The 24150-nt window shown below is 32.7% G+C and overlaps 1 protein-coding gene across 2 annotated transcripts in view; it reads right to left on the reverse strand.

The window, feature by feature from the left end:
• kibra (WW and C2 domain containing protein kibra) overlaps positions 1-24150 on the reverse strand; it is a 117504-nt gene that overhangs the window by 88397 nt on the left and 4957 nt on the right. The gene's annotated exons all lie outside the window — the stretch shown is intronic.

Genomic DNA, 24150 nt, shown 5'->3' on the forward strand with positions numbered 1-24150 from the left:
TTAAGACAAAGTTACATTACACAAAGCCCTTCCAATTGTGTAAATAAAATAAAGGGGGGAGACGTTATCTCTCCTCTGCTGAAAGTGATAATGGGAATAAGTTTGTACCACATTAACCTGAATGTGGTATGAAAGTAAATTTTTGTAGTGGGCCATAAAGTTCTGATGGACTCAGAAGAATTCTTAACATAAAATTACATTTAAACTGTATGTTGACTTATAGAAATAAAAAATAATAATAAAAATTTTTTTTTTAATTTCTGTTTATATTCTAGAGCCTTTTTTTAAAGCCAGAAGCACTTTGCTATTGGGAAGATCATGAATTAGAATCAGAATATAAGTAAATATGCTTTATATTTTTTTTATTTCTATAAATCATCATATGACTTGATATAATTTAACTTTCAAGATCTTTTATGAGTATATCTGAACTTCCTGAGAACCACAATCCTATCCTCACGAAAAGAAAACACAAACAATGTGATCACTGCAATTTCGGTTGCTAAATTCTAGGCTACAATCCAAAATATAATGGCATGGCTGCAGAAACATGGAGTTTAAATGTGTGAGTGACTTGATGAACTTACATATACTGATATTCATAAGAACTAAAAGCCATGCCTTTACTTTAATATAAAATTTAGGATGTAGAAGTATTCTTAATCAAAACTTAATCATTATATTGTTTCTTTTTATCATTTATGAACTTAATGATTTATAAATAGTTTTATTAATTAATAAAAAGTAACAAAAATACAGCACAGACAAAACTCTACTTCTCTTGTGCAACATACAAATATTTATCAAGGTTAAATAAAATATTTCCCCATAAACATCCTGCTGTAAAACTATCTGTAGTCTGTTCACTCTTTAATCTTGACATAAACAGATGCATATGGTTGCCATAATACCACTGTATTTTTAAGCAACTGGTCAATGGGACTATACATTTGTTTAAGTCAGAATTCAAGTAAGAGTGAATAGGCTACTGAAATAAACTAAAAAGATTTTTCTAATGTGCAGAATTTAAACATGATGAAAAATACACATACTCAATTTGCTTAAAAAATTAAACCAAACCAAATCTATATGATAAAATAAGAGATATTGTACTAAATTAATATTTAGTATTTGTATCAGTAAAAAAAATATATACATAAGGATTTTATTCGTTAAATAAATTTGGTCCTCCATACCTCATTCACCTTAAGTTTTTCAATAAAAATTAAAGCCATTTTAACATAATCTAATAATTCTGAAACCTTTTCTGAATATAACAAGTGTTTTTCAAGTTTTTTTGATTCTCAATTGACTATCTCCATTTGAAAAAGAATGCAAGATTTCTTAAATGCCATGGAAACTAACGAACTAAATAGTTGTCACTTGTATTTCACAGTCTTCTTCTGATACTAGTTCTGTCACTGATGTGCAATGTAAAAGTAAAAAAAGTAAAGTGCAGCCATTATCAACCCACTGCAGAATGGAAGCCTCCTCAACAATTCATGCTGAGGGAAATGGACCATAATCTGCCACGCTGGTCCAGTGCGGGTTGGCAGATCGACCGTATTCAGCAGTCAGGGACTTGAACCCCAGTCTACTCAAACAGCGTGTGCTACTGCACTCCCGCTCCTGACCACTCGGCTACGGAGGCCACTTTGTGTGTGCAATGTAGCAAACATTAACTCCAACAGCAACTGCTTTTAAACAGGACAGTTTCAAATTATTACTAAACTCTGCTGCAGAGTTAGCAAACTGTCTTATAGTCATTCTTCTGTCCTTGGAGTATCTGTGATGTAGCTATATCTGTTTTCCTGTTTGATACATTTTTAACTATATGTTAAATATGGCTAAGTAGTTCACATTTTCTTAATAAAACTACACACTGATCACTTTAACTAATGCAGTTAGATCAAAAAAACTGACAAGAATTCTAAAATAGAAATTGCCCAACTAATGATATCAAAATTAATGCTATTACACATACCAATGCTTAGCAAAAGCCTTTATCTACTTCTATTTAGGTATTTCATCTTTTAAAATCCATATAACAATTTTTCACTTAAACACTTAAGATAAGCAGGTATATTATTCAAAATCTTTATAAAGAAAATGCAAATTACTAAATGAAGGAAATTATAAGTGCATTTAAAAATAATCACCCAATATGATATATATAATATTACAGATAATAGAAAGAATAAGCGAATAAATCCAACAATAATACCATCAGGGACCTAAGATAACGCAAAAAAAAAAATTATCGCTTTTTACCGACAATCTAGATGACGTCAACTGGGGCCAACCACCCAGAATGAAGGCAAAAAACGACAAGAGGTTCTCTGTTTCTGTGATGATCAATATATGCTAAGTAATTTAAATCTAAACCAAATATAAACCAGTATAGGCCTAAAGTAAATCGAATATAAAACGAAAGATGATAATAAAATTTAGCAATATTAGAATCAAAGGTAAGAAATATAAGTAAAATATAAATGTAAGCATATATTAATCATCGTTCTCTGTCGGGTCAACGATGATTAATATATGCTTACATTTATATTTTACTTATATTTCTTACCTTTGATTCTAATATTGCTAAATTTTATTATCATCTTTCGTTTTATATTCGATTTACTTTAGGCCTATACTGGTTTATATTTGGTTTAGATTTAAATTACTTAGCATATATTGATCATCACAGAAACAGAGAACCTCTTGTCGTTTTTTGCCTTCATTCTGGGTGGTTGGCCCCAGTTGACGTCATCTAGATTGTCGGTAAAAAGCGATAATTTTTTTTTTTTTTTTTTTGCGTTATCTTAGGTCCCTGATGGTATTATTGTTGGATTTATTTGCTTATTCTTTCTATTATCTGTAATATTATAGACATTATGGGTGCTTTGCATGATTGCTTGCAACTGCATTGACTCATAAATATTATTTACTTATTTACAGTTACTGTCGTTTTAATTTAATTATATATATATATATATATATATATATAGGGAATGCCCTAAAGTTACAAAGAATTAGTCTTTAAAAAAAGCTTCCTTCATTTAAAATGCAATAATTTATGGAAAATCTGAATGTGGTATTAAACTAAATTTTTGTAGTCGGCCATAAAGTTCTAATGGACTCAGAAGAATTCTTGACATAAAATTACATTTAAACTGTATGTTGACTTATAGAAATTTAAAAAAAATAATTTAAAAAAATTTTAAAATTTCTGTTTATATTCTAGAGCCTTTTTTAAAGCCAGAAGCACTTTGCTATTGGGAAGATCACGAATTAGAACCAGAATATAAGTAAATGTGCTTTATATATTTTTTTTATTTCTATAAGTCATCATCTGACTTGATATAATTTAACTTTCAAAATCTTTTACGAGTATATCTGAACTTCCTGAGGACTACAATCCTATCCTCATGAAAAGAAAACACAAACAATGTGATCACTGCAGTTTCGGTTGCTGAATTCTAGGCTACAATCCAAAATATGTATGGCTATGGCTGCAGAAACATGGAGTTTAAATGTAACTGAACTATCATTTACTTTATTTATGTAGTGATTACTAAGTAATTTCAAAACTCATTAAGTCTTTTTTTTTTTCATTCCTTTTGCAATAAATAAGAAGAAAATACGTGGATTCCTTTCTTCTCTTAGTCCAATACTTGGCCACTTACTGTTGCTAGTTCCTTCTCTTTCTTTTATAAATTTTAATCTCTAATTTGACCTATACTTAATATTTCAATTACAGTTTCTGATTCGCTACTGTTTTCTATTCACTACTTTAAGCAAGGTAGCCATAATTTTCTGACCATCCTATCTTTCTTTACTATGCACTTTGTAAGTACAATGAAAAGCTATAAAGCTGCAAAGGCTATAAAAGTATAAATAACCTTTTCTCATTCTGTCAAAGGTCTGCAAGTGAGCTTAAAATACTTCCAAACTTGAGAACTGATGAATTCTTTTTAATTCAATGAAATAATAAATCAGGCCAGAAATAGAACACCATATGTATATGGATTACTAGTAGCCCAATGGTGGTTACTTTTGCAAATTGAAATAGAAGCTGATGTCCAGTCCACTTCAAGCACTTAATATGTGTAATTATCTCAGTTACTCCTTCAGGGTAATTCCCAGCATCCTTTCAACCTTTGGCACAGTCTTCTGATAGACACCATGTTTCACTTCCATATGATATTATAGGCAAAATACACTGGTCAAAATTCTCTTCATTTTACACTTCTTAAGAATTTTTTTATCTCTAAATATATTTCTCATTTTTCCATATGGTACCCAGAAAAGTAGAATTCTTCTTTCAATTTCTTCCCTTTGTCCCTTCTTCCAAGTTTATTATTTGCCCCAAATAGATAAATGTTGATGTCCTTTCTATTTCTTGAGGTGTATGTGTATTGGTTATCTTTGTCTTAGCCATGTTTATTTTTAGCCCAATTTTACTAGAGGCTTTGTTAAACTAATTTAGTCTTCTTTCTAAATCCAACATGTTATTGTTATTTGGTTTTTAGGAGCATTAGCAACTAAGGCCATATTGCTCCAGGAATATGCGGTGGTCATTCCCTGACCTTTCCGCATCCTCTGTATTTGGTGGTCACAGGCTCGAACCCCGGTCTAATCAAAAAGCGTGTGCTATGCACTGCTGCTCGTGCCCACCTCGCTACAGAGGTGCCAAATCCAACATGTCCACTAAGATTAATACCAAATCATCAGTAAATCTTATATGTGTCAGCTTTTCTCCATTTATGTCATGTTTATTTTATTCTTTTTCCAACATCCAAAACATTGTTAAAACTATGACTTAGCATAAACATCCTTCCAAGAATAAACCAACCCTGTTTCTCTAAATTTATTGACAAAGTTTTTTTTCGGCTGGCTACCATATTTTATAGCATATGAAGTTTCATAAAATGTTTTTATATTTTGTTATGTTAAGTTTTAATAACAAGTACCTCTTGTAATATTGATATAATTTGTTTGTTGGCAGATACATGGTTAGAATTTTTCACTCTGCAAAAAGAGACTCTAATCAACCAATATACATGCACACACACCAAAAACACTGATATGCAATTCACATCAGATCTATTTCACTGAAACACATATACACATACTGGACTTCTTTTAGAGTAGACATGTTACAGAAGGTAATTCTGTTAAAACAGGTTCTTTTCTTTCAGACAGTGCTAGTAATAGTATTTACCATATAGCATTAACATTAGCATTAGTAGAGGCATATGATGCAAGGAAGCAAGCTTACACAGCATGAGCCAAAAAAAAAAAAAAAAAACCTTTCCATTTCACTCATCCATTCACTCCAGAGGTTTGTCTAGTTCTGTCTTCAATTTATTTAAGCTGTCAACTTCTACGACAGGTGGAAGTTTGTTTTGACAATCACCCACCTGCTGGCTAAAGGCAAATTTCTGCACATCTATTCTACAACTATCTTTCCTCAATTTGAATTTATGTTCGGGCGATTAATCTAGGCAAGAGAAAGAATCCCATCAGCATTGATTGATGGGGTTCTTTGAGGTGTATAAGTCAAGGCCTTATACACCTCAATCAGATCATCTCGCAGGTGCCTAGTCTCCAGATGCTGCAATTTGCAGAACTTAAGCCTATCTTCATAACAGCAACCCTTTGTTCCACTCACTAATCTCATTGCCCTTCTCTATACTCGTTCCAGCAGCTCTACAGCCTTCTTAAAATGAGGCCTCCAGACCTGTATACAGTACCCAAGGTGTGACCTGACCATTGCCTTATACAAGGGGATAATTACCTCCATATCCCTGCTAGGAAAATTCCTGTATATCATTGACAAGACACCATGAGCTACTCGTGCAGACTGTCTGTACTGCTCAGAAAATTTAATATCTAACTGCACAATTATCCCCAGGTCTTTTTCATTCTCCACTACCCTGAGTGTAATATCACACAGCTGATGTTACTTTGGGGTTACTGCCACCAATATGCTGGCAGTAACCCCAGAGGGGTTATACTTTACTTTGCCAATGTTAAACTTCAGTTAGGTGCCTCCGTAGCCAGGTGGGAAGGAGCAGTAGTGCGTAGCACAAGCTTCTTTATTAGACCGGGGTTCGAGCCCGTCACCACCAAATACAGAGGATGCGGAAAGGTCAGGGAATGACCACCGCATATTCCCGGAGCAATATGGCCTTAGTTGCTAATGCTCCTAAAAACCAAATAACAAACAAACTTCAGTTGCCGCTTCTCAGCTCATCTGCTCAATTTTTCTAGATCCTGTTGCAGTAGCATACTGTCATTAACAATCCTGCCAGCTTTTGTATTGTCTGCAAACTTGGACTGCAAGCCTGATGTACCTTCATCAACATCATCAATAAATACAGAAAACAATGGGCCCAACACCAAACCCTGGGGGACTCCACTAATAACATTATTCCATGAAGAGCAGTGTACATATAGTGCAAGGAAGCCACAGGCTTTTGCTGCACTGGAAAAAAAAAAACAAACAAACCCAAGTTGATAAGAAAAATACAAATTATATGCTTCCTTCCTCATGCAAGTAATGAAGTTTCAAATGCTTGTTTAAATACCATGTCCACTTATAGTTCAGCCAGTTGGCATGCAAATAGAAAATTCCAATACTATGTTTCAATTTGTTCAGTATCTCAAACACATTAACCAGAAATGTGCAATCAGTTTCTCCCAAAAATGTAAACATCACCCCTCTCACAATTGCTATACCAAGAAGTTGGATTAGATTGTGCAGAATTAATACTGAGGCAACTAACATCATCAGGTGTCAGCATAGTGTGTCCACAAATTGTGTTTCATATGATCAGCTAGCCTGTTTTGTTAGATGAAAAAAAGAAAAAACACAGTTTCCAGAGGAGAAAATCATGTAACCCTCACCCAGACTGACTAACTTAACTTAAAAAATCCATAAAAATTCCTTTCGTCGCAACTGAAATTGATACCAGGTCTTTCAAATGAAGTAGAAAAAACAGAGATCATAATTATTGTGCTAGTCTTGAAGGCATTATCCCAAGGAGTAACCAGTTATTATTCCCAAATACAGTATCAGTCATATAAAAAAAAAAAAAAAAAAAATTACCCACTTCATTTGCTGATCCCCTCTAATGACTTGTCCAATTCTCCTTTAATTTATTCAGCCTTCCTAGCTCCACAACACTGGGTGAAATTATCTGAGTGGAAATCACTGAGATTTCTCATGCAGAATAAAATACTACATGAGCAATATTAGACTGACTTAGCTATTTGTTACTTTAGTCCAGCACCTTTTACTAAAACAATCACTCCATTTTTAGCTAACAATGCCAGAAGCAAGTGCTTCTTTAAACAAGAAAATAAATATTTCATTAAAAAGCTTGGTTGCGATGCAGTATCTACTACTAATGGCATAGTGTTGTTTTGTAAAGTGTGCAAAGAGCAACAAATCCAGTAAGAAGTAATTGTTTCCTAATATTTAGAAATTAGTAGTAGTAGTGGCACGTGATGCAAGAAAGCAAGTATATGAGCTTATATCAGCCAAAAAAAAAAAAAAAAAAATTACAAAACAATTCCCCCTAAATGTTTGTCCAGTTCCTCCTTAAATTTATTTAACCTATCACAACTTCCACGACAGATGGAAGTTTGTTCCAGCAATTAACTACCCGCTGGCTAAAGGCAAATTTCTGCACATCTATTCTACATCTGTCTTTCCTCAATTTGAATTTATGTCCCCTTACGTTCGTAGTCTGAACAAGTGGAAGAATCCCATCAGAATTCAGTGTGCTCAACCGATTCAAGGCCTCATACACCTCAATCAGATCAAATCGCAGGTGCCTAGTCTCCAGCCACTGCAATTTTCAGAACATAAGACTCTCTTGGTAAGAGGATCCCTTCACTCCCCTCACCAATCTTGTTGCCCTTCTCTGTACACGCTCAAGCAAATCTACATCCTTCCTAAAATGAGGCCTCCAGACCTGTACGCAGTACTCAAGGTGTGGCCTGACCATTGCCTTATACAAAGGGACAATCACTTCCTTTTCCCTGCTAGAAAAATTTCTGTATATCATTGACAAAACCCCATGACCTGCCCTGGCAGCCTGTCTGCATTGCTCAGAAAACTTCATATCTGACTGCACAATTACTCACAGGTCTTTTTCATTTTCTACCACCTTAAGTGTAGTACCAAACAGTTGATACATTTCTCTGGGGTTACTTCTACCCATATGCAGTACTTTGCATTTGTCAATGTTAAATTTCAGTTGCCACTTCTCAGCCCATCTGCCCAAATTTTCTAGATCCTGTTGCAGTAGCACACTGCAATTACTGTCTTTAACAACCCTGCCAACCTTTGTATCATCTGCAGACTTCGACACTAAGCCTGATATACCTTCATCAATATCATTGATGAAGGTATATCAGGCATACAAAACAACAGTGGACTCAACACCAAACCCTGTGGGACTCCACTAATAACATTAGTCCACGAAGAGCAGCACCCATTGATTACCACCCTCTGTCTTCTCCCACTCAACCATCCCTTTATCCATTGTAGCAACTTACCCTTAATACCATTCTGCTCCAATTTATACAGTAGTCTTCCATGCACAATAGTGTCAAAAGCTTTCCTGAAATCCAAGTATATGATATCAAAATTATTTTTTGCATCCAGTTCCTTTGTAACCACATCATAATATCCTATCAAATTTGTCAGACAATACTTTCCCTTAACAAACCCATGCTATGTCTGAATTATTGCTGCAGTCTTGTCTAGATGATCCTACAATGCATCCATCTTTAACCAGAGACTTCATTATTTTACCCAGAGCAGGTTAAACTAATTGGTCTGTAATTACTCGTCACCCTTCAATCCCCCTTTGTGAATTGGGGATACATTTGCACATCTCCAGTCTGTGGGGACCTCCCCTGAGTCCAAAGATGCTCTCATAATTATGATGGCCGACCGGGCTAGCCGAGTGGTAAAGTACCTGCCCGGCAACCCAAAGGTCGCGGGTTCGATTCCCGCCTCGGGCTTGGATCAAAGTACTACAAAAACCTTAGGAGGTGCAATATGGCCACAGAAGCCGATGCGCCAACAACTACCAAATCAAAAAAAAAAAAAAAATAATAATTATGACTAAGGGATTGCTTACTTCCTTTGCTACCTCCTTTAATATAACTGGATAGATCCCATCCACCCCAGGTGCCTTTCTTATGTTTAACTTCAACAGTTTCTCCTTCCCTTTGCTCTCGGTTATTACAAAATCATTAAGCACCCTGCTACAATTTGACAACCTTCTGGCATTTTCAAACTTAATAACTTTGAAGTTATTAAGTTTGAAAATAACTTAACTTAATTTGAAAATAACAAAGTTTTAATACCTTTGAAGTTATTAAAACTTCAAATTAATAATAACTTATTAATTTGAAGTTATTATTAACAACTTCTCATGTGTGAATGTAGATGCAAAATACTCATTCAGTCTGTTCTATCTGAGCAGGTTCATAAATTCTTAAACATAAAGTTGCTGCAACTCTCAACACTGGTAAAAATACCTGTTTGCTGTTTATTCTGCAGCTTCTAGCATATACTCTTGGTTTTTGTTTTAGTGTTTTGAAATATACACAAAGGAGCACATTCCAAGTGAGTGTCATTAAGGAAAATTTACTGGACATTTGTTAGACTCATATTTTGCAGATAATTAGTTATGAACTTGCAATAGACTAAAAAACAATTGCTAAGATTAGAGCTCTAAGCTCTAATGTTAAAATAAAAAAAAAGTTTTTGACTTGAGTCAGAAACTTTTTTTTTTTTTTTTTTAACTGAGGGTAAGAGTGTGATTTATGGTATGTGCAATGGGGTAATTCAAAATTCTGAATGAAAATGTTATTTATATATAGTGCATTAGCATCTAAGGCCAAACTGTACTACCATGAAATTAAAAAAGGAAATTTCATTTGCTGCTTCGCCTTGCATTTGTCCCCATGTATTTTATACAGCTGTGTAGCCAGTGATAGATGCATTTGCATACAGAATAGTATTGATACAAATTTTAATTTAAAACCATTTCATGCAAATCCGCCACATTCTCTACATGGCTAGTCCCACTTCTGTGCAAAGCCCACAAAATAATTTGTGGGCTACAATACCTATTTACAAGTGGAAGCAAGGACCATAATTTAGCACTCTCCTAGCTTAAAAAAATTGCAAGTAACAACAATTTCTTTATGTGAAGTTCACTATGGGTGCATTAGGCATAGCCTACAGTTTTTTATTATATTATTTATTTACTTAAATGTTTATTTCATTTTTTTTATTATTATTTTTTGGTATCTACTTTAACGTTTCATATGAATTTTTTTTTTTTTTTTTTTGTTGACAACTAACCCGCAGTAGCAGGTCAACCACTGACCTATGGACTAGACCAGTGGTTTTCAACCTGGGTGCTGCAACACCATTCCAGGGGTGCCATGTAATTTGAGTTTAAGTTACTTAAACATTGTTTTTTAAATTTATATATTGTTTCATTATAAAAAGGTGTAGAGTATCTTTTTAATTTTGTGGTGATCTATAATTGATGTTTATTTAGCACCTCTATATAAAGAATAAAATTTTTATATATATACATAATTTGTATTATGAATTGTAATTTTGTTTATAGTTATATTATTGTAATAACTATCGTATAACATTTTTTAAATATTATATATATATATATATATAGAGAGAGAGAGAGAGAGAGAGAGAGAGAGAAAATCGGATATAACAGGCCGAAAATTGAGTAGGGGTGCCACAAAATAAAATAAAAATTAGTTAGGGGTGCCTTTATTAAAAAAAAGGTCAAAACCACTGGACTAGACTGTCCGCTATTGCTTTAGCTTAGGCATAAAATAAAGTATTTATGCATTTACCATTTCCCCACCTCCCAAAAGAGTACCACCACTTCAAGATGAAAGTATAAGTGAACCTTATGGTTCACAGTTTTTCCATTTGTTGATTTGCAGATGAATTTTTTTGAGAACCCATTTTGTAGATTCCAGCCAACAGCTTTGAATACTTGCGGTTCTGCTTTAACCATACTTCACACAACACAAGTCTTTTTAAACACAAAAGGTATAAGGACCTATAGTACTTAGTACCATGCACAGATTGAAGATATTTGATATTAGAGTTGAATTTCTGTAGATTATAATTTTCATGAAATACACATGTAGGAAGGCTGTTCAGATAACAAAATAGAAGGGAAAAAATTTAGAAGAAGTAAAGTTTAGTTCTGTGGGTTTGGATTTCTACAGTGAATGGATTTTGACTGGCTGAGGCACATGTTGGAAAAAACAGTGCCATGGGCACTGTTTTTACAAATTGGGAATGCTCACTCATTCACAAACCCAAACCAGCTGGGAAGCTGTCAGTTAGATGAGCCCACAGGCAATTTTGCTGTAGGTATACATTCATCCGACTGGAAGCACCTATAAATCGCTCACTTTCCCTGGAAATTTTACTGGCTAATAAGCAAACATATCAATTAATCAGTTCAACAAAATTTTGCCATTATAATGTCCAATGGCTGATTAAAAGCAGTAGCCTAAATGGATTCTACCAATGATTGAAAATATGTAAATCATCACAACAAACTAAATAGTATCTACTTCCAGTTTTTGTTTCATGTCGAAAAGGTTAATATAAAAAATGGATTTTCATAGTTATGTTCATAATATATTGAAAATAAAGCTAGCATCAAAAAGTGAACAATGTGAATTATTCCTTGCCAATTTTTAAGGTAATAAATGGGGTAACTTTTTATCCCATTAACTGAGTAGATGTATGAGTAACGGAAAAACACTTGCATGCCCAGTTATAAATTAATATGAGTTATAAATTAATATTCAGTCCAAATCTGAAATGCAGTCTGAACTTTCTTGCTAGTTCTGAGAAACAAATTATCTAACTTTCAATGCCAACGGAGTTTTCTGTATGCACTTGGCAGACAGAGTAGAATTGAAATACATTAATCACGAGCAAATCCAGGTTTTGTGGGGCCTGAAGCTTATACAATTTTTGAGGCTGTCTTATAAGAAAAAGAATACAAAATTAGGTAAGAAAGTGAATATTTATTTAGAATGAGAAAAGAAATCACAACAAATTACAAATTTTAAAAAAGCTGACAAATACCACAAACATCACAAAATCCATAAAAATAACATATAATATTTTTATTAATTAAACTACCTGGCACACCCCTATAATACTTTTTTTCTGACATTTTTTGGCTGCATATGCTTTGATCATATCTTCATATGACAATGATTTTGTAATATCATTCTCTATAGAGAGAATAGAAAGATAATCCAGTCTTTCCTCTAGCATGATTGATCAAAATTTGTTTTTTTATTATTGATAGTTTAGAAAAGTTTCTTTCAGCTTCACAGCTTGTTACTGGTAATGTCATGTAAAATTTTAGGATTGTTGTCAAATTCAGGAAAATCTCTATCAAGTTTCATATACAAGATGGAAGATTTCAGGGTATTCCAAGATTTCTCGAGCAGTGACTAATCTTAAATACTCTTTGAACTGACGTATTTTGAGTTTTATGTTATCTTCATCAATGTCAGTATTTCATATCAAATCAACAATCGGAGTGGAAAGAGACAGCGGTCTTAACCAATTGTGGTTAAAATACTTACTTTTGCAAATTTTATAAAAACATATGATAATGTGAACACTTTGTTAGGGGTCCCTCACAGGGCCTTGGAAGGGACTCAATCAAGTGTGGGCCCTGAAGCTTAAGCTTCAAAGTATATCCACCTCTGATATTAATACAGTACTAAAATATATTTCATCCAAAAATACCTTGCAAATTGAGAACCTAACTAATTTCCCATAAGCCTTTAAACATCACTGATTACGGGCTTGTAATTTGTGGAAACAATAAACACAAAAATATTTTTCTCACTTAATAAAGAATAATTAAGCTAGGAAATTTACTGCATGTATAATTCTTTGATGCCTAAATAGCATAATACTTTCATCTAATTGTAAATTAATTCATATAAATAAAATTATCAAACAGTTTAAGTAGTCAAAAGGCTACTGGGCCCAAACAGAATTCACACATAGCAAGTAGCCAACTTATATTTTATAAGACATTTCTTGTGTGTTTTAAAATCATCTCCTATGATTCATAAACTATATATTTAATGCAGGTAATATTACTTCTGGAATTGCCTCTCCTTTATTGTCTCCTTATCAGAAAACATACAAAGAAGACCTTGAAACAGTTCAAGTCAAAGCAGTAAGATGTATGTTGGCTTTAAAAGGCAACTCTGCAGAATATCATTGGATTGTGCTTGCTGTAAACTATTTAAAGAATATAAACAGATTGGTAATAGAAGGGAAATGCATAAAGTTAATTTTGTATGTAAAGTACTGCACAGTTTATAAACAGCTTCAGATTTATTTCCTTCTATATTTTTCATATGCCAAATAAAAAATGAAAGTTTAATATTTAAAAAATGTTATACTATCGTATAACATTTTTTAAATATTAGATATATATATATATATATATATAGAGAGAGAGAGAGAGAGAGAGAGAGAGAATCGGATATAACGTTGTTTTATATGAATTACTGTACAAAATAACACTGCCAAAAGGACAATCTGCCATTTATTTAAAAAATGAGACATTCAGTTAGAAATTAGTCTCTAATCTTTAGTAAGACCAAAATTTCAGTAAGACCAAATACTGAAATAAACTAAAAATAGTTTATGTTAGTTACTGAACTAAAAATAGCATTATCTATTTTATAATTTTGAAGACCTAAATAAACTTTCCTAGTTCCACTACTACTTCTAATATTCAACAAAAATTTAGAGGATTTATTGGTATATTTAATACTGTGGTTCAATGTATCATTTCCTGTGGTATGCAAGTTTATATAGTTTATCAAGCTGTATTGTGTCTGTACATGTGTGTTCATGGCCAATTTGCATGTTGTGTAGGCTAAAAAACTATAGATGTGGAAGTAACTTGCAGAGAAAACTCTATTCTCTCTATCTCAGTTCAGCTAACTAAATTCCCAGAAGCCCTTAAAGAATTTTAAATTCTTTAAAAGCCCTGACCAGGTTTTTAGAGTATTTCTACAGCCCTCAACTGAAACCTCAAACACATTTAAAAGTGTAGGAAGTGGCAAACCCACTATAATATTGTCACAGAGGGCTCATACTTGAACCAAAAAAAAAAAACAAAGAATCACAAATTTATGACCACAAAACTAAGTTATCAATTTGGCCACTATTACACTTAGAACAAGAAGCAGGCTAGCAATACTATGGTACAGAATTCATGCAGTTCTAATAAAAGTGGGGAGAGTGGGTAGCTAGATACAGTCAGGGAACATCTGGTGCTAGAATTGAAAAAAAAGGTAGAGAAATGAACATTATTCTTGTAATCATCCCAGTTGGTACAGCAAGCCAACAATCATTTAAACAAGTCTCTGAGAGCCATTTTCAGCAAAATATTCTAAACAGTTACTGGATAAGACCTTTATATTTATATAAGATAGAAGAGGCAAATGACTATCTGCAATATTGTTTTGTTAATGAATCCTTAAATGATGGACAGATATCTCCTGAACTCACCAGAGAGTTCAAAAAGTTCTGTATGTGTGCAATGTTATAGACAGAACTGGAAATAACATAGTACAAAGATAGGAGAGGAAGCCTCAAGCAATGAGGAAAAATGTAAAGTGACAAAAAAAAAATTAAGTTTTTTTTATTTGCCACATATACATTTAACTATATGGCATAATGTACAAACTTAGGTTGGTTTTAAATTTCAGCTATCTGTAGTAATGTAATGATACATTTGTACTAAACAATGTCATAATTTAAGTGGCACTGTTTATTACAAATGCATAATGAATTAAATTGGATTTCTGAATATAGAAAAGAATTTAAAAAAAAAAAAAAACTATCATTTCACAAAATTGTGCCAATAGGTGATATGTGAAAAAATTCTATCTCTTCTTTTGTTTCAACAAATGATCACTTATCCTCTCACGAAAAGTTACAAAATGCTATGATTATTGAAATTGTAAAACTGAATGCATGTTAAGAAAAAAATAATAATAAATCTTTTTTATCATTATTTACACAAGATTTTAGATATTAAATATCTAAAGGCTTATATGCAACAGTTTTTTAATGCACTGTAAGAACACAATGCCATAATCCTTTGGAAGACAAGGATATATATGTAGCTTAGTTTATACATAACTTATGATGTAAACTTGGATGCTGAACTAGTTCAGATATCATTTAGCCAACTGATAATTATAAGTAACTTTTATAAATTGACACTTCAGCATACTACAATGAACTATTAGTTACACTTGTTCAGTAAAAAATATATATAAAAAATAACTGCACAATAAGTATGATTATTATATACTCTCCAAATGATGAAAAGCTATAAAGCTGAATATTTTGTCATAAACAAACATATTTTCTAATAATAAAACATTATAATTCCACTGTCTTTCTAGTCTTTTAAAAAGTTAGTTTACTGACTTTAAAAAGTCAGTAATCCAGTGTCAACAATGCATCTTTATTTATTTTTTATTTCTGAAAAAGTTTAATTAACATTGCCTTACTTTTAACAGGTCTAAATATCAAAATACATAAAAAATACCCTCAAGATGATTTTTTGTACAAGCATTAATTTACTTGAGTTACTGCAATAATCCATACTGCATCATATACAAGTACAGTACTACACCCACGTTTGAAAGTGCAAACATTTATGATGTCCATAAACTAATTTAATTAAATATACAAATAAACTTAATTAAATATACAAAGTAAATAAAGTAATTAAGAAAATAAATAGCTTCCATTAATCAGTTACAAAAAATTTAAGCTAACTAACTTGGTACCATTATGCATATTATGCAAAAACTTGTCCCCTTCCTTTTTAAGTTAAAACTTTAAGATAATGACAGTGCTGGGGAAAGCCGTTTAGAATTAAAAATATTTTAGCAAGGTAAAGGATGTTTGATATCACTTCTACTTTTTAATTACAATTAGTGGAATAGTTTTTAATTATACATTCATATGGATTTCTTGTAATACATTCTTATTTAAATGGGAATGCTTTTCAAGTTCACATATTACAAAGGCCTTTTTTTTTTAAGTTTCATCAAATTTACCTTATTACTTATTTGCTTTTTAACACATTATAATGTAATTGAATTTTAGAACTTCATATAAGTACAAAGGATTCTAAGTAAGATAATGGCTTCTGCAACATGGCAAGAAGTGTGCATTCCATCCCAGTCATCACTGACTATAAATGTCACTGCCACAGTTATCTGCGATGGCGTTATAGTGGAGTGTTGTATATCTGTCTTGTCATTATCTGATAGTGATTAGATCCAGTAATGTTATGTTTCCTAGGTGATCTATGTTTACCACTTTTTGTTGTTATCTAAAATATTTGAAGTAGTGATAAATAATGGAGGTATCTGCTGTTTGTGGAGTGAATGTTTGGAATCCAGTAATTTTCTGCAACTCCTATCCATTATTCTTGGATATTCGCAGGGTTTTTTTTTGTTGATATTTAGAGATCAGAGCTTTTCTAAGTGTAGGTTATGATCTCTTAGGAAACTGTGCTTTACTAAGACAGACATGTGTTATGCAGCATCATTTTTTAAACAGGTCAGAATAATAAGTTTTTGAAATTTTAAATCCCATTTCTTACTATTCCTTTTTTCCTTAATCATCAAATAGACAAGCATGCAGGCTCCAGTTGTACTTGGCCATTTTCGTTCTATCCAATGGAGATTTAAAGTTTTAAAACAGATATTGTGAACTTTCCCTGGAAGATACTGTTGGATGAACAGAGTCGTTTTAGACTGCAAAAGAGAGGTGGTAATGTATGTCCCATCTGCTCACAGGCCAAAATTATCTTACATGAATTAATATTCCTCACTGCCAGATATGTAAAATAACTTGGTTAAAGTAAAACACAAAACAGAAATGCTGTATTTAGCATTAGCATTAGTAGAGGCATATGATGCAAGAAAGCATGCTTATACAGCATCCGCCAAAAAAAAAAAACTTCCCATTTCACCCACCATTTGCTCCAAAAATTTGTCTAGGTCTATCTGTATGCACTTTTAAAAAAAAAAGACAGATAGGTGAGAATAAGTGAAAACTTGTTCATTTAAGAAAAAAGTCTTAATACAAGGCACTGATTTCTCTCGTAATAAAAGGCTATCACAACACGTTGCTTCTATTATATGCTAAAATACATAACACTTCCCTGAAGTATAACTTCAGAAAAGTTTAACTTTCCTTACTTATTTGCAAGATTTGTGCACCCCTCTTCCAAGTAGCTGTTTCAGTGCTTTTTGGTATCTCATCAGTGGGAGGGCAGATACCCATCAGTGTAGCATCTGACAACTTATTTGACTCACAATTTGAAGATTTAGTGTCAAACAACATTAAGTACAAAATAATTTTGTAGTTAACATTTTTGTAATGAACCAAAAAAAAAAAGTCATTTGACATTTGCTTGGTTTATCAGAAATATACTTATAGCCTAAGCAAACTTGTAAAGTACTAGAGAGATATAGTTCTATGACATGATATGAATTGTTATTTGTATAAAGTAAAACTAAAGTCACCGCAAAAAAAAATGTAATTTTGTAGTTAACAATGTTTCACACTAAACCTAAAATTATAAACTTCTAATAGCCATAACTGATACTGATTTTTTTCTTAACTGTCTTTTTACCTCCCCTCATTGATATATTTTTTTTATTAAACCACACATTGTGGTTTAATTAAAATAATAATACCTATATTATTTATATATACGAATGCAATTATACACATCTGCAAAGATTTTTAAAGCTAATAATGCTTTGAACACATCTGGTAAGAAAATATGACACACAATGATTTATTGTAATCTACCATTTATAGATAACATACCCAATTATCATAAAAACTTTATAACCTCTTCCATCCACTAAACATTTTTCTGATCAAGTCTTGTTATGTTAACTTACTGGTTTCATTAAAATGCAAAAATTACATCAGATAAAAAGTGTTCAGTTCTCCAAGTGAGTGTTACAACTGCATTCAGCATTAAAAGTTGCGATGGGTTCATAATGGCTTAATTAGTAACAAGATGCTTCATATCCCATAGACAACCAAAAAAATGTAAGATTTTTTTTTTTTTTATTAGTAGTGGGTTAATTAATATTAAGAAGAGATGTGTGTTTAGCACAATATATAATTGAAACTTAGTTGCCTTTGTACTTAGCATTAGTAGAGGCATACGATGCAAGAAAGCAAGCTTATATAGTCCCAGCCAAAAAAAAAAAAAAAAAAAAAAAGAAAAACCCTTCCCATTTCACCCATACATTCACTCCAAAAGTTTCTCTAGTTCTGCCTTGAATTTATTTAAGCTGACAACTTCCACAATAACAGATGGAAGTTTCTTCCAGCAATCAACTACCCACTGGCTAAAGGGAAATTTCTGCACATCTATTCTACAATTCAGCATTCTCAGGTGCAGAATCTGAGCAAGAGGAGGAGGAGGAATGCCATCAGCATTGAGCTTGCTCAAACCATTCAAGGCTTTATACACCTCAATCAGATCAACTCACAGGTGCCTAGTCTCCAGATGCTGCAATTTGCAGAACTTAGGCTTAAGTTCTGCAAAACGTTGCCCTTCTCTGTAGCCATTTTAGCAGCTCTACATCTTTCCTAAAATGAGGCCTCCAGACCTGTGTGCAGTACTCAAGGTGTGGTCTGATGGCTGCCTTATACAAGGGGATAAGGGAATATTTAACTAATAAATATTCCCTTATCCCAATGGCTGCAGTTGACTAAGGCCTCCTGGAATCACAGCTAACTCTGTTTAATTCAGCAACCATCTTTTTTTGTTCTTTCTACTACATCTAGCTTCAACTGGCCACACACTGAAACGGCCAGACTTTTCAGGCCACTTTGATGTTTTCATCATACTTTTTCTAACTACAACATCTAGAAAAAATTAAAAAAAAACCAAAAAAAAACCAGAAACATACACACCACTGCTTGAACCTAGTGTATCTTTGGACCATATGATGCACAGAAATTTTAGGGGTGGGGTTGAGAGGTTGTTACCCTCTAAACTATAGCATACACTTTTGCAAAGTACTCATCAAGTTAAGAACTAAGGAAATGAAAAGGGAAAGCCTTGAAACAAACCATTAAATACCCCAGAAAGCACCCTCTGGCATAAAAATAACTCATCAGCCAGATGATACAGTAACGAAAAAGAAAAGAAAATAAACAAACCTCGAATAAAATACTATGAAACTTGGACGTTACCTTAAACTAGACTAGCTAGAAATTTGAAACTGGAAATAATTCTTAACATAAAAAAATAATGTTTTCTAGTTATTTTCTAGCTAAACTAATTTAAGATAATATATAAGCTTTAAATTTTATTTCAAGTTTACTTATATATTCTGGGCCTTTTTTTTTTATTTGTACAATAGTCCTGAGTCAGTGGACTTGGGAAACTCTTGTGGCCCTTTGGTACGGTTACTACTTCAATAAGACCACAGGCGTGGCCTTATTTAAGTATAAACAGACATTTTACGAAGTCTGTCTCTGAATTAATGTTCCACTAACTCTGCCACTAGCCTATGTATATCCAAATCTAATGAAACCCTAACTATGATCATTTTCTGATTATAAATTTGTTCATAATAATTTCTATAATTTATTTATGTATAAACACTAAATCAGTATAGGTATGAAATCAGAAATGAAAAATTTTACACTGTATATTAATAATTTAAACAAAAATTGTAGCGACAAACTTGCAAGCAATATATATAAGTATGCAGCACTGAAATAAAACTATTACAAAAACATGGAGACTACACAAGAATGTCACTTTACAGCATATACTTTTATATGAAACCTGGTAGCACAATGGGATATGTATCAGCATCTTATCCAGAGGACTTGGCTTTAACTGACATGGCAGAAATTATTTGCAAGTTTTGTTTCTTTTTAATAAAACATCACTGAAGTTACAAATGAATATATCATCGGCAAGAAAGCAAATTACACTACCTGACAAAATTTTTTTTTTCGTCATACCTCTGGAACGAAAGTTGTTTATTCTGAACAAAATTAATGTCCTGATTATGAAAATATTAATCTTATACTTCTGTTATGTCTACATCAAAAGATGTATGCATCTTTTAAATTCCTTGTTTTTATACAATATCAGCACGGATGGTTGTAATTATTGCACACAATATATGTTACTTAGACATGTTTCCCACTCAATGATTTCCTTTTATACTCCATATTGTTTTCCCATTTAAGGAACCAACAGTAATCTCCCATCATGGCAGAGTCCCAGCGACCTTGGTATCATTTTTCCATTGCAGATACATCCTGATGGAAGTGCTCTCCTTGTTCATCACTGACAAGGTGCCTCCGTAGCCAGGTGGGAAGGAGCAGCAGTGCGTAGCACACGCTTCTTGATTAGATCGGGGTTCGAGCCCATCACCACCAAAGGATGCGGAAAGGTCAGGGAATGACTACCACATATTCCCGGAGCAATATGGCCTTAGTTGCTAATGCGCCTAAAAACCAAATAACAATAACAACAACTGCTAAGTTTTCAGGAAAGAAATCCAAATGGGAATGAAGGAAATGCATTTTCAATGAAATTGTTAACATTTCTTGTAACATTTCAGCAAGTTTGTCACCAGTTGCTGCTCATAGTTCTCTTCTTTTCTCTTTCCGAGGAATCGGTGTACCACAGCCTTGAAAGATCTCCATGCAGCCAGTTCAACATCATTCAGGTTTCTTTGAAATTCTTCATCTTTTAGGAGCTTTCTTATTTGAGGAGCTATGAAAATTCCTTCCTTCAGCTTTTGCATGAGATAAATTTAGAAACATTTTCAGTAAATATGCGAATCCTCTGCTTTCTTTATCCAGCACCTTAGTGAAATTCTTAATCAGTCCAAGTTTGATGTGTAAAGGGGGAAGAAAAACCTTTTGTGGATCAACCATTGGAACATACTTTACATTGCTTTTGCCAGGAATATATTCATCTCTCTTGTCCCAGTGTTGGGCTGTTGCAAGACTATCCCACAAACACAGGAAACAACAGTATTTAGTAAAACCACCTTGCAACCCAACAAGCAGTCCAATCACTTTGAGATCACCACAAATATTCCAACCATAGTCATTGTAACATATAGCAGCAAGAATCTGGGACATAATATCGTACATTTCCTTCAGGCCAACAGCATGAACAAAGAGGAATTGATGGAAAAGTATTTCCATTATGAAGCAATACTACTTTCAAGCTTAGCTTTGACGTATCAATGAACAAACTCCATTCAGAGGTATTGTGATCAATGTTCAGTTCATGCATACGATCGGCGACGTCTTTGCAGACACACATGTTGTTTTCCATTGCAAAATATCTTGAAAACTCTTCATTTCGCTTACAGTATATTGTAATGTTTGTACCTTTGGCAAGTTCCACTGTTGTAGTCTGCATCCGAGTAATTCAGCCTTCTCTTTGGGTAAGCCCAAGTCTCTAATCAAGTTGCTTAATTCTTGTTCAATGTAGTGTGGGGCCTTTTCTTTTTCTGGCTTGTAGTCCAAATCATGTGAGGTACTTGGTTCTGCAACATCTGGTAAAACAATTTCTTCTGTATCTTCATCACTACTTCCAATACCCCAAGATTTTGGTGGCACAGGTACTGGCAGTTCTTTACCATGTGGCACTGGCCTAATTGCTGATGGGATATTTGATGCAGTGCTTGTTCTTTTTGAAAATACCTTTTATTTTTGTCATGCAGAAATAGAAGTCGTTGAAATGATCCTTGGGCTCTTGCCACACCATAGGAACGGCAAAAGGTAATGCTCTCAGCTTGCCATATCACCACAGCCTTAAGTTCCTTGTACAAGTAATATAACAGATATGTGGAGCCCAATTTTTTTCTTGGTCACCGATCTTGCAGCCAAAGTACAATGAATATGCAACTTTTGTGACATTGTATATTTCCTTCCTCTGAGTTTTTGGTGTTAAGTATCCACAAACATAGCAGAAGTTGTCTGGGTGAGTAACACAAGTTCTGTGCTTCGTCTTCTCCATTTTAACAATGCACTAACCTAAACACAGTAAAAGCAATTGGTAAATTTGAACAGAAGGTGAATTCTTGTAGCGTAGTTTATCATACACTATATATTGAACAGTTGAATGGTATAATAAAATTAATTAAAATACTGACTTGTCTGAAAAAGTGCATTAAAATCAAAATATACTACATTGCAAGAACAGTAATGATGTACTTACTTGCTTAACTTTTAGCCCAATAAACAAAACCCGTCAAAAGTTAATAAGTTTAAAAATTGTATTTCAAACAGTAATGATATCTTTGTACAAAATCCAGTTATCTATCTATATCTTAAAACTGAGACATGATAGGATATTTTTATGATTTATTTTAAATTCTATACATAAAACTTGACCAGAAACAACCATTGATTTGCTGGAGGTAAAAATCATGTTGGGTAGTGTTACTTATAATCTAAAACACAACTATTCCTCAATTAAAGTTTTGCAAATTTTAGTTAGGATAACAGTCGGTGGTCAAGACCATGACCATTTTATGAAATACTACACATAAAACCAGAAAGTTCACATTTCAAATACAATTATATCTGTACTTTTCCTGTTCATTTTGTTGTTAAGCTTCACAAAGTTAAATGTGACTCAGAAAGCTGAAACTGACAATTTAAAATAACTACAAGGAATATTTCAATTTTTGAAATAAAAAAATATATATTAATGAAAAATTATCTTGAAAGAATTTCAAATCCGTTCTTCTTTATGATTTTTTCCCTTAAATCTTAATTTTTTTGTAGCTCAAGCATATAAGCCATCAGCCTTGCTACAGCTGTTTTCAATTACCTAGTAAAAAAATGATAAAAATATGATTTATATGCCCAAGCCTTTTTTTTTTTTTTTTGGTACCTATAAACATTTTTGCCTTCACATTTTTTAAAAAAAACATTTTTAACTTCACACAAATAGACTTTAAATTTCAACTTGTGTTCATAAAATGACATTCCAAAGTACCATATCAGCCTAGTCACTTATACAGAAGCCTCAACATGCCTATCAAAAATTGTGAGAAAGTGCCAAAATCTGAACTCATCTGATACAAATCAAGAATAATTAATATTATGATCTTTATTGAAATTATGAAAGGACCAGCATTAGTCTGTGCTGCAGAAAATAGATTAAGTAAGTCATTATTACATGCAGCTATCATCTCCTAAACCAGTTCTCAGACTATGCAATACTGTGAATCCCTAAAATGGTAAAGAAATTCATGCACTCCCTCCCCCTTTATGAATAAACTTAATGTTTTCATTTCGTTACAGGGGAGCAAGAAATAAACATACCACTTTTAATAATTAAATTTTACTCTATACAGCAAATAAATCAATAATAAAACTTTACAAAATAAAACCACTTCACTGGAAATAAACAATCAGTTTCAAAACTTGAGGCAAAATAAAAAAATAAATAAATAAAAAATTGTAACTCCTCTTTAAGTTGCACACAACTCCAATACAACGGTTTGAAAACTTCTTAGACCTACGATTTTTAAGGTACTTTTCTTTAGGACTCTCATAATCTTTTTTGCTTGGCTGTCTTCCAGCTTTCTGGTATGCAATTAAAGTTGAATCTCTTATTTACTAGTCTACATTAACAACAAACATTTAGAATTTTCAAAAAAAAAAGGGGTGGGAAGAAACCAGCTTAAATAAGAATCTTGACAAATGCAATGGCATATAATGTCAAATTTCTTAGCTTTAATAATGTAATCCAGTGATAATTTACAAACATTTTCTCAACGTGGATACCATTTTGAAAAAGTGGCTTTGGTTTCTTGACTGCTTATTTTATGATCTGAAAAGAGTAAGGCAATCCAATATTTTATCTTTGAAAACAAAATTTCTTAAACATCTCTTGCTGCCAACTAAATAAAATTAAGCTATAACTATGTTCCTTTTTAAAACAAGAGTAATAAAGCTCT

The sequence above is a fragment of the Mastigoproctus giganteus genome, chromosome 1 (genome assembly GCF_048544385.1).
Source record: "Mastigoproctus giganteus isolate SK-2022 chromosome 1, ASM4854438v1, whole genome shotgun sequence".
In the NCBI taxonomy this organism is placed as follows: domain Eukaryota; kingdom Metazoa; phylum Arthropoda; class Arachnida; order Uropygi; family Thelyphonidae; genus Mastigoproctus; species Mastigoproctus giganteus.